The sequence below is a fragment of the Nannospalax galili genome, unplaced genomic scaffold, assembly GCF_000622305.1.
Source record: "Nannospalax galili isolate Female #2095 unplaced genomic scaffold, S.galili_v1.0 scaffold1454, whole genome shotgun sequence".
Taxonomy (NCBI): domain Eukaryota; kingdom Metazoa; phylum Chordata; class Mammalia; order Rodentia; family Spalacidae; genus Nannospalax; species Nannospalax galili.
The window spans coordinates 1467284-1477443 of record NW_008334056.1 but is presented as its reverse complement, the minus strand read 5'-3'; positions in this window follow the sequence as shown (position 1 = coordinate 1477443).

The window sequence follows — 10160 nt, the reverse complement described above, 5'->3', positions numbered from 1 at the left end:
TCTACCTGATGACTTTATATCCATGCTCAGAAGCCAAGTAGCTCAGAAAGTAACTGACTATGACTAGTAATAATCAGATATATAGAGAGTAGAAACACATGTTCAAACATCTTAGTGTTAATTGCATTAAAAATGAGTTTTTCTGTGTGTATTTTAATAATGAAATGGAGATCTTTTTTAAAGGTTAAAACCTCATTTAATTTTATATCTTATAGGGTTTATATTGAGTACAATATTGTATAACTATTAATTCAACTGTAAACCTAAAACTTTACAGCCAATTTTGAAAGAGATGCATCTTAGCTCTGGAAATTGTTATTGAATATGTCAATGCTGTTGTAATGGAATGCATCTTCTAATTATGTGCTTATTAAATAAATAATTTTTTTAAAAAGTCAAACATCTCAGATAAATAACCCAACAATGCACCTAAAGTTTCTAAAAACACAAGAACAACCAAACCCATAGCAAGAAATGGTAAAGATCTGGGCAAAATTAATGAAATGGAACCTGCAAGAACAATACATAGAGCTAGTCAAAGAAACCATTCTTTAAAAACATAAATAACATTGACAAGCCCGAAGCCAAACTAACAGAAAGAAACAGAAGACCCGAATTAATGTAACTAGAGATGAGATTACTAGATATCCCAATAAATCACTGAGACTAAGAAGTAAATGGAAAAAATGTATTTAAACCTGGAAAATCTAGATGAGATGTATAAATTACTAGATATATAACCCACTAAAATTAAACCAGGAACATATTTTTTAAAAAACTTAAATATATCCACAAGAATCAAGAAAACTGAAGCCATAATAAAGGACATCCCAACAAAAATTCCAGAAGCAGATATAACAAATGTGGTGGTTCCGAAGGGATGCAATTTGGGGGCAGGGAGGTGGCTCGGTGGGTAAAAGCACTTCCCACACAAGCCTGGCAACCTCAGTGTGACCCCAGGAACCCACATGGGATAGGAGAGAACCAACTCCATAAAATTGTTCTCTCCCCTACACACATCATGGCCTTCTAGCATCGTCTCCTTGTGTCAAATCTCTCTGCTCCATCTTTTTGTTTGTTTTTGAGACGGGGTCTCCCTGTAGTCCCAGCTGGCCTAGAACTCGCTATGTAGACCAGGCTGGTCTCAAACTCACAGAGCTCTGCTTGTCTCTGCCTCCCAAGTGCTGGGATTAAAGGCATGCGCCACCATGCCCAGCTGCCATCTATTTTTTAAAGACAGAGTTTCATATAGCCTCAAATTTCTGTGTAGTAAAGGATGGCCTTGAACTTCTGATCCTCCTACCCCTGCCTCCAGAATGCTAGGATTACAGGTATGTGCCACCACATCCAGTTCATAGAGTGCTGGGGATCAGACTCAGAGCCTAACCCATAACCAGGCAAGCACTCTGTCACTGCACTACAACCCCAGCCCATCTCTGCTTTGTGTTGACATCTCCATCATACAATTGCTCTCTGCCTTCCTCTTATACAGAATCTGTGTCTACATTTATGTCCACTTGGAGAATCCAGGAAAACTTTCTCCCACCCCCACCTCCTTGTCAAGGTCCTTAATTTCACCACATCTGCCCAATCGTGTTTTCCATGAGGTAACAACCGTGTGGTTCGGAAATGAGAATGTGGACGTCTGTGGTACCCTCACCTGACTTTCTCGAGGAGCCAGTAAAAATTCAGACATGCTCCCTCTTGGGATTGTACCACAAACGTTAAACGAAGCAGAATTCCTTTTCCAACCAAGGCTAAGAGAAAGCCAGCAGCTACAGCACTTAAACACGTTAGACAGCGAGGCCTGTCCTGGCTCTTCTGTTTCCTCAAAGGAATCATTTGTTGTGGTGAACCAGCTAGCGCTCACAGCTCTTCTTCCACTCTCTCACCAATTGACACACAGGCAGGGAATTATCACAGACATGGGACTATTTGGTGGAAAGTAAATATACTTTCCCATAAAATGTACTTTGGAAGTTCTGCCCAAGGGGCTTCACCCAAAGCAACTGTCATCCTGAGCCTGAGACAGAATGTTAATACTCTGTATGTGAACCAGCCTCTGTCTCTGTGTGAACCAGCCTCTGTGTCTGTGTGAACCAGCCTCTGTGTCTGTGTGTGAACCAGCCTGTGTCTCTGTGTGTCTGTGTGAACCAGCCTGTGTCTCTGTATGTGAACCAGCCTCTGTGTCTGTGTGTGAACCAGCCTGTCTCTGTATGTGAACCAACCTCTGTCTCTGTGGAGGGGCAGTGTCCAGACGGCCCAGAAATTTGCACATTTTACTTGTTTGTAATGCTTCTTACTACTTGATTTTACTGAATATTTGGTAGTTAAAATGTGCTAACTCCACGTCCCCATCACCAGCTTCCAAGGCTGACAACTAGACAGTGTTGGTCTATATATCCAATGCCATGTTTTTCTGTGGATCATTTTCAAACAAATTGAGACATTAGCTCATATTGCTAAAGGAGCAGCTTTCAAAATGTTCAATTTTGAACACATTAACAATGCATTCAGCACAATTACCAGTGGGATAGTTAGCACAGACTGTCATCCTGACAGGATCCTTAATCACCTAGGAGACCAGTTTCTGCACATCGCTGTGACGGATTGTCTAGATTAGGTTCACTGGGGGAAGACCCACTCCAAATGTGGGTGACGCCATTCCACACACTGGAGTCCCAAACGGAATAAAAGTCTAAAGCAATAGACTGTGCCTTCAAACTGCAAACAGAATAAACCCTTCCTTCCACAGACTGTTTCTGTCAGGCATTTTGTCTCAGCATCCCAACACCTGGAATACACATATTACAAGTAGCAGTCATTGGGAGTTTTCAATAGTGGCTGGTCCTCAGCTACCTCCTCTATACTCACACTTACCCTACACAGTTCTGAAGAAAGAATTCCCTGCTTCTTTTTTATTATTTTATTTTATGTGTGTGAGTGATTTGCCTGCATGTATGCGAGTGCATCTGTGTACTACAATGCTGCAGAGGTCAGAAGAGGGCATAGAATCCCCAGGAAATGGAGCTACAGATGGCTGTGAGTCACCATGTGGTGCTGGAAACTGAACCCAGGACCTCTGCAAGAGCAACCAGTGCTCTTAACCACTGAGCATCTCTCCGGCCCTGGAATGTCCCTATTTCTATCGGTTCCTGCATAAGTCTAAATAGTGACTCCTCACAGAGGGCGGAGGTTTCTTTTTTGAGATAGTTCTCAGTATGTAGCCCAGGCTGTTCTGGAACTCACCATCTTCCTGCCTGGGCCTCTCAAGCACATAGGTGTGTGCCTCCACCCCAGGCTGATATATGAGTCATAATCATGAAATAGCCTGAGAGGGTGGGCTCCAACCTCAATCAGTGTAGCAGCTGTAATCTCAGCAGACTGCCAGAGAGTGCCAGGTTCTGGCCTCCCTTTGGCATAGGGGGCTGAGAACACAGGGAATCTGCCTCCCTGTGGTGGTGAGCTGCCCCTAATTGTGCCATACCAAATCCCTACCTGGGATTTTGTGAGGACCCTCCCAAGGCCCCAGGGCAGACCCTGATTTGGTAGGCTAAGGCTGAGATCCTAGCAGACAGTCTGAGAGGGCAGGTTCCAACCTCCACCAGTATAGTAGCTGTGATCTCAGGAAACTGCCAGAGAGTGGCTGTTCTAGCCTCCCTCTGGCATAGGGGCTGAGAACACAGCAGACCAACTGAGAGTCCCCAAATCGCCAACCCCCCTTAGGGAATTTCCCAAATTTTCTCTGAGTTCCTGCTAATAGGGGTCCAAACCTTAGAAGGAAGCCTGAGTGTACCTGACTGGAACCTGACTTGGGCTTCTGAGGGTGCTTCTGAACAGCTGATCTGAAGCCATCAGTTCCCTCCAAAATAAAACCTGAGAGAACCTGAACCCTGTACCAACCAGCTTTACATAACCAATAAGGAAAGGACCTAGGCACCCCGATAATACAAACAGAAGCATACTTCAACTTAATTCTCATATCAGAATCATAAACAACAAAAGAAATTCACATGCCAAAATCACAATGAAAGAATAATAAAATGGAAAGCCAGAACACTATGTCCCCACCAAACTCCACCAGTTCTGTAGAAGACTTCTACAAGGAGACCCCTCCCAGAGATAACCCAGGACACTGAATTTAAAAAACAATCATGAATATGATCAAGGAATTCAATGAATTTAAAGAACATATGAAAAACAAATCAAAGAACTAAAAGAAGATAGGGATAAACTTCTGAATGAAATCACAAAAGAGATAGAAACACTGGAAAAAAAAAAACTCAGGCAGAAATGAAGAAGGAAGTACAAAACTCAATAAGCCAATGCGAAACAACTGGGGAAAGCCTCACCTCTAGAATGAATGAAACGGAAAATAGAATATTAACACTGGAGGATAAAGTTGAAGAATTGGAACACTGAAGCAATTTATGGAAAATTTTAAAAAACACAGGAGTGGAATATGCAAGAGATGTGGGACACCATGAAAAGACCAAATCTATGAATTATAATCATAGAGGAGGGAGAAGAATTTCAGGTTAATGGTACTGACCAGATCTTAAACAGGATTGTAGAAGAGAATTTCCTGAAATTAAGGAAAGACATCCCCATACAAATACAGGAAGCACACAGAACATCAACTAGACAGGATCAGAAAAGAAACTCCCCACGACATATCATAGTACAATCACTAAATGTACAGGACAAAGAGAGAACACTGAAAGCAGCAAAAGAAAAACAACAAATCACATACAAAGGAAAGCCCATGAGAATTACAGCTGACTTATCAATGCAAACTATGAAAGCCAGAAGAGTCTGGACCAAGGTATTTCCAGTTCTACATGTCAATAGATGCCAGCCCAGAATATTTTACCCAACAAAATGTCTAGTATAGTTGAAGGGGAAAGAAAAACTTTCCATGACATGAATAGCCTGAAAGAATACATGTCTATGAAACCAGTCCTTCAAAGAATACTTGAAGCAATACAGAGAGCAGAGAGAGAAACAACTATACCCTAGGGGCAATGAAAGAAAATAAAGATATAATCTAGGAAACACAAAATTAGACAAAGAACACAAACAGCAATCAAAATGACAGCAATCAATACCCAACTTTCAATAATAACCTTAAATATCAATGGACTGGACTCCCCAGTGAAAAGACAGGCTAAGTGAATAGATTAAGAAACAAAATCCATCTCTTTGCTGTCTGCAAGAAACCCATCTCACCTTCAAGGACAGGTACTACCTCAAGGTAAAAGGGTGGAAAAGAATATTCTAAGCAAATGCACTAAGAAACAAGCACAGGTTGCAATCCTAATGTCTAACAAAATAGATTTCAAAGTAAAACTAATCAGAAGAGATAAGGAGGTTCACTTCATTCTGACCAAAGGAACAATCAACCAAGAAGATATTACAATCCTTAACATATATACACCAACCTCTGGTGCACTCAAATTCATAAAAACAACACTACAGGACTTTAAGACATAGATTAACCCCCAACTCAGTAATAGTAGGGGACTTCAATACCCCACTGTCTCCATTAGACAGGTCAGTTGGACAAAGAATAAACAGAGTGACATCTGAATTAAATGATATCATACATCAAATGGACCTAATAGATATCTTTCCAATATTCCACCCAAGCACCAAGGAACATACTTTCTACTCAGCACCCTATGGAACTTTTTCAAAAATTGACCACATACTGGACTACAAAACAAACCTCAACAAATATTTTAAAAATTGAAATAATTCCATGCATTCTATCAGACCATAATGCAATAAAGCTCAAATCAACACCAGACAAAGCCCTAGTTACTACACGAAGTCATGGTGATTAAACAACACACTCCTAAATAATGAGTGTGTCAAAGGAGAAATTAAGAAATAAAAGAATTCCTGGAATTCAATGAAAAGTACAATACAACAAAACACAACTTCTGAGACACTTTAAAAGCAGTTCTAAGAGGGAAGTTTATAGCTCTAAGTGCCTACATTAAAAAATTAGAAAGAGCCCAAATACATGACTTAACGCTGCAATTAAAACAAAGAAAAGAATACAAAGAATCAACAATTCCAAGAGCTGGTTCTTTGAAAAGATAAACAAGATTGACAGACCGCTAGCCCAGTTAACCAAAAAGAAAGAAAGAGCACCTCCAAATCAACAAAATCAGAATTGAAAGGGGAAACATCGCAACAGACACCCAAAAGATCCAGACCATTATAAGGGAATATTCTAAAAACCTACATGCTACTAAATCTGAAAGTCTAAAAGAAATGGATGGATATCTAAAATCATGGGCACCACCAATGTTAAACCAAGAAGAGATCAACAGTTTAAACAGACTCATAACATATCAGGAAATCGAAACAGTAATACAAAGCCTCCCAACTAAAAAAAAAAGCCCAGGCCCAAATGGACTTACAGCAGAATTCTGCCAGACATTTAAAGGAGACCTCCAACTAATACTACTTAAACTATTCAAAAATATAAAAAGAGAGGGAGAACTCCCAAATTCCTTCTATGAAGCCAGCATCACTCTAATACCCAAACCAGGTAGACACAACCAAAAAGAAAACTATAGACCCATATCCTTAATGAAAATACATGCAAACATTCACAACAAAATACTTGCAAACCACATACAGATGTACATAAAAAGATCATTCACCATGATCAAGTAGGCTTTATCCCAGAGATGCAGGGATGGTTCAATATACACAAGTCAATAAACATCATCAATCATATAACTGGACTCAAAGACAAAAACCACATCGCCATCTCAATAGCTGCAGAAAAGGCCTTTGACAAAATTCAGCATGCATTTATGTTCAAAGTCGTAGAGGGAATTGAACTGGAAGGAACATACCTCAACATAATTAAAGCCATATACAACAAACCCACAGCCAACATCATTCTAAATGGAGAAAAACTGGAAGCATTCCCATTAAAATCAGGAACCAGACAAGGCTGTCCACTATCTCCACTCCTTTCCAACATAGTGCTTGAAACTCTTACTAGAGCAATAAGACAGGAGAAGGAAATTAAAGGAGTACTAACTGGAAAAGAAGAGGTCAAACTATCACTTTTTGCAGATGATATGATACTATACCTAAGAGATCCCAAACGTTCCATCAGAAAACCCACAGAACTGATCAACACTTTCAGAATAGTGGCATATTATAAAATCAATCTACAAAAATCAATAGCCTTTCTATATACCAATAACAAGCAATTGTAGAAAGAGTACATGGAAATGTTCCCATTCACAATTGCTGCAAAAAAAAAATAAGATATCTTGGAATGAAACTGACCAAAGACACCAAAGATCTCTACAATGAAAATTTTAAATCATTAGAAGAGAAAGAGATTGAGGAAGACACCAGGAGATGGAAGGACCCCCATGTTCAAGGATTGGAAGAACTAATACTGTGAAAATGACCATCCTAACAAATCAATATATAGCTTCAATGCAATCCCAATCAAAATCCCCATGACATACTTCACAAAATTAGAAAAAAAAAACTCTTAAATTCGTATGGAAGTAGGGAAATGACCCCGGATAGCCAAAGCAACCCTGAACACAAAGAGCAACACTGGGGGATTACTATACCAGATCTCGAAGTATACTACAGAGCTATAGTCATAAAAACAGTATGGTCCTGGCACATAAATAGACACAGAGATCAATGGAACATCATTGAAGATCCAAACCCAAGTACACACAATTTCAGCCACCTGATATTTGACAAAGGTGCCAAGAACACACAATGGAGGAAAGACAGTATCTTCAACACATGGTGCTAGCAAACTGGATCTCCACCTGTAGAAGAATGAAACTAGATCCTTAGCTTTCACTTTGCACAAAAGTCAACTCCAAATGGATCAAAGACCTCAGTGTGAAACTGGAAACCCTGAAACTATTAGAAGAAAATATTGGCAGTAACTTACAGGATATAGTTGTAGGAAAGGATTTTCTAAATCGGACAGAAGTGGCTCAGGAATTAAGGTCAGCAATCAACAAGTGGGACCTCATTAAACTAAAAAGCTTCTGAACAGCAAAAGAAATAATCAAAAAAGTGAAGAGGAAACCCAGAGAATGGAGAAAAAATCTTCACCAGTGACACATCTGACAGAGGTTTAACATCCAGAATATATAAAGAACTCAAAAAACAAAGAATCGAGAAACCAAATGACCCAATGAAAAGATTGGCTAAAGTTCTAAACAGAGAGTTCTCAAAGGAAGAAATAAAGATGGCTAAGAAACATCTCAAAAAGTGTTCAACATCGTTAGTAATTAGGGAAATGCAAATTAAAACCACCCTAAGGTATAACCTTACCCCAACCAGACTGGCTAGGATCAAGGGAACAAATGATACCAAATGCTAGCGAGGATGTGGAGAAAGGGGAACGCTCACTCACTGCTGGTGGGATTGCAAACTTGTGCAACTCCTATGGAAAACAGTATGGAGAACTCTTAAGAAAACTACAAATGAACCTACCATTTGACCCAGTTATACCATTCTTTGGCATATACCCAAAGATCTCATCCTATTGCAGAGACACTTGTACATTTATGTTTGCTGCTGCTTTTTTCACAATAGCTAAGAGATGGAAGCAACCTAAGTGTTCCTCAACTGATGAATGGATAATGAAAATGTGGTTCATTTAAGATGAAATAATGAAATTTCCAGGTAAATGGATGAAACTAGAAACTGTTATACTAAGTGAAGTAACACAGACTCAGAAAAACAAACGATGTATGTTCTCCCTCATATGTGGCTCCCAGCACCAAATCCTTTTAAATTCCAGGTCCTTTTAATAAGAAGATGCTGTACAGCAGTCTCTTCTGTATAAAATAACTACCATCATCACGACTTCAGCTGAGCCTGATCGCTAAACATCCTCACAATTGGGCTTAATGACAGTTGTGCTCCTTCATTAAAGGAGGGCCAAGCAGGGTCATTGGACCCTCACTGGATTATCCAGCCACTCTTCCTAGCCAACTGTATATAATTTGGCCTTAATCACACATGGTCTCCTGGGTTTGGGGAGGGGTAAAATGCACAGTCTGGGGAAGGCTGGGAAGAGAAGGCTTAACCTATGCTGGGTAAAGGCTTTCCAGTGTGCATATCCTCAGGTCATTCATTCACCTCAGCAACTCTCCAATTATCTCAAGTAAGGTCAGTAAATTCATTGGTTTATCAGTAAACCTTTAATCAAACATTGGCTTGACACTAGAACCTTAAAAGGGAATAAGCCTTGCTTAGTATCCCTAAGAAAAGAATTCTCAAAACAGATGGAAAATTTATTTGTTAATGCTATTATGTCTCAAAATTATTTTTTAAAAAAGAAAGAAGGAATATAAAAGATGTTAAAAGGATATGGGAATGGAGATATTTTCCAAAATAACTGAGGGGAAACCATCATGGAAGGATTAGACAATGAGAGAGATAAATAATGCCTAACTAGTTTTAAAAAAAAAATCAAAGGAACCATATTAATTGGACAACCTACTGACAAATTATACATACAACTAGCTCAAGGAATATAATATATATATATCTAGGCAAGGTTTATCTGAGAATGTTTGGTCTTTGCCCAAGCTCTATCTGCATAGCACATGGTAATTAAAAGTACCAGACTGGTGGAACTAAACTTACTGGGTGTTTAACAGCCATACCTTGGGGCCTACACTAATGTGGTCAGAGGCACCTAAAGGACAGTTTTTGCTCCTTGCCCTCCAAGGTCAACTAAGTTCCAAGGGACTATGGAACATCTCTCAAAATGTCCGGTAACTGTGGTGAGTCACCTGTCCTCTTGTTCAGGGAGGATATGGAGACCCCACCAGATGGACTTGAACCAGTGTTCAGTCTACAAAGAGGAGGGTAATCTCAGAGGGAGCATCTCATCCGTGTTTCCAAGTGAAGCCAGCCATGGTTGAGCAGGACCTTTGACTTATCTTCTCATAGACAGAACTGGTAAAGAAAGGAGCCAGGGGCTCCTCCCAAGCCCATGTGACCCGAGGAACAGATCCTCAAATGACCTTAAGTGTAAAATTAAATAAGCTTATCTGGACCAACTGTATGGCCTTAAACACCCAAAAGGAAAGTATAACCAAAGATTAAAGGGGCCAATATAATTTCATAAGAGT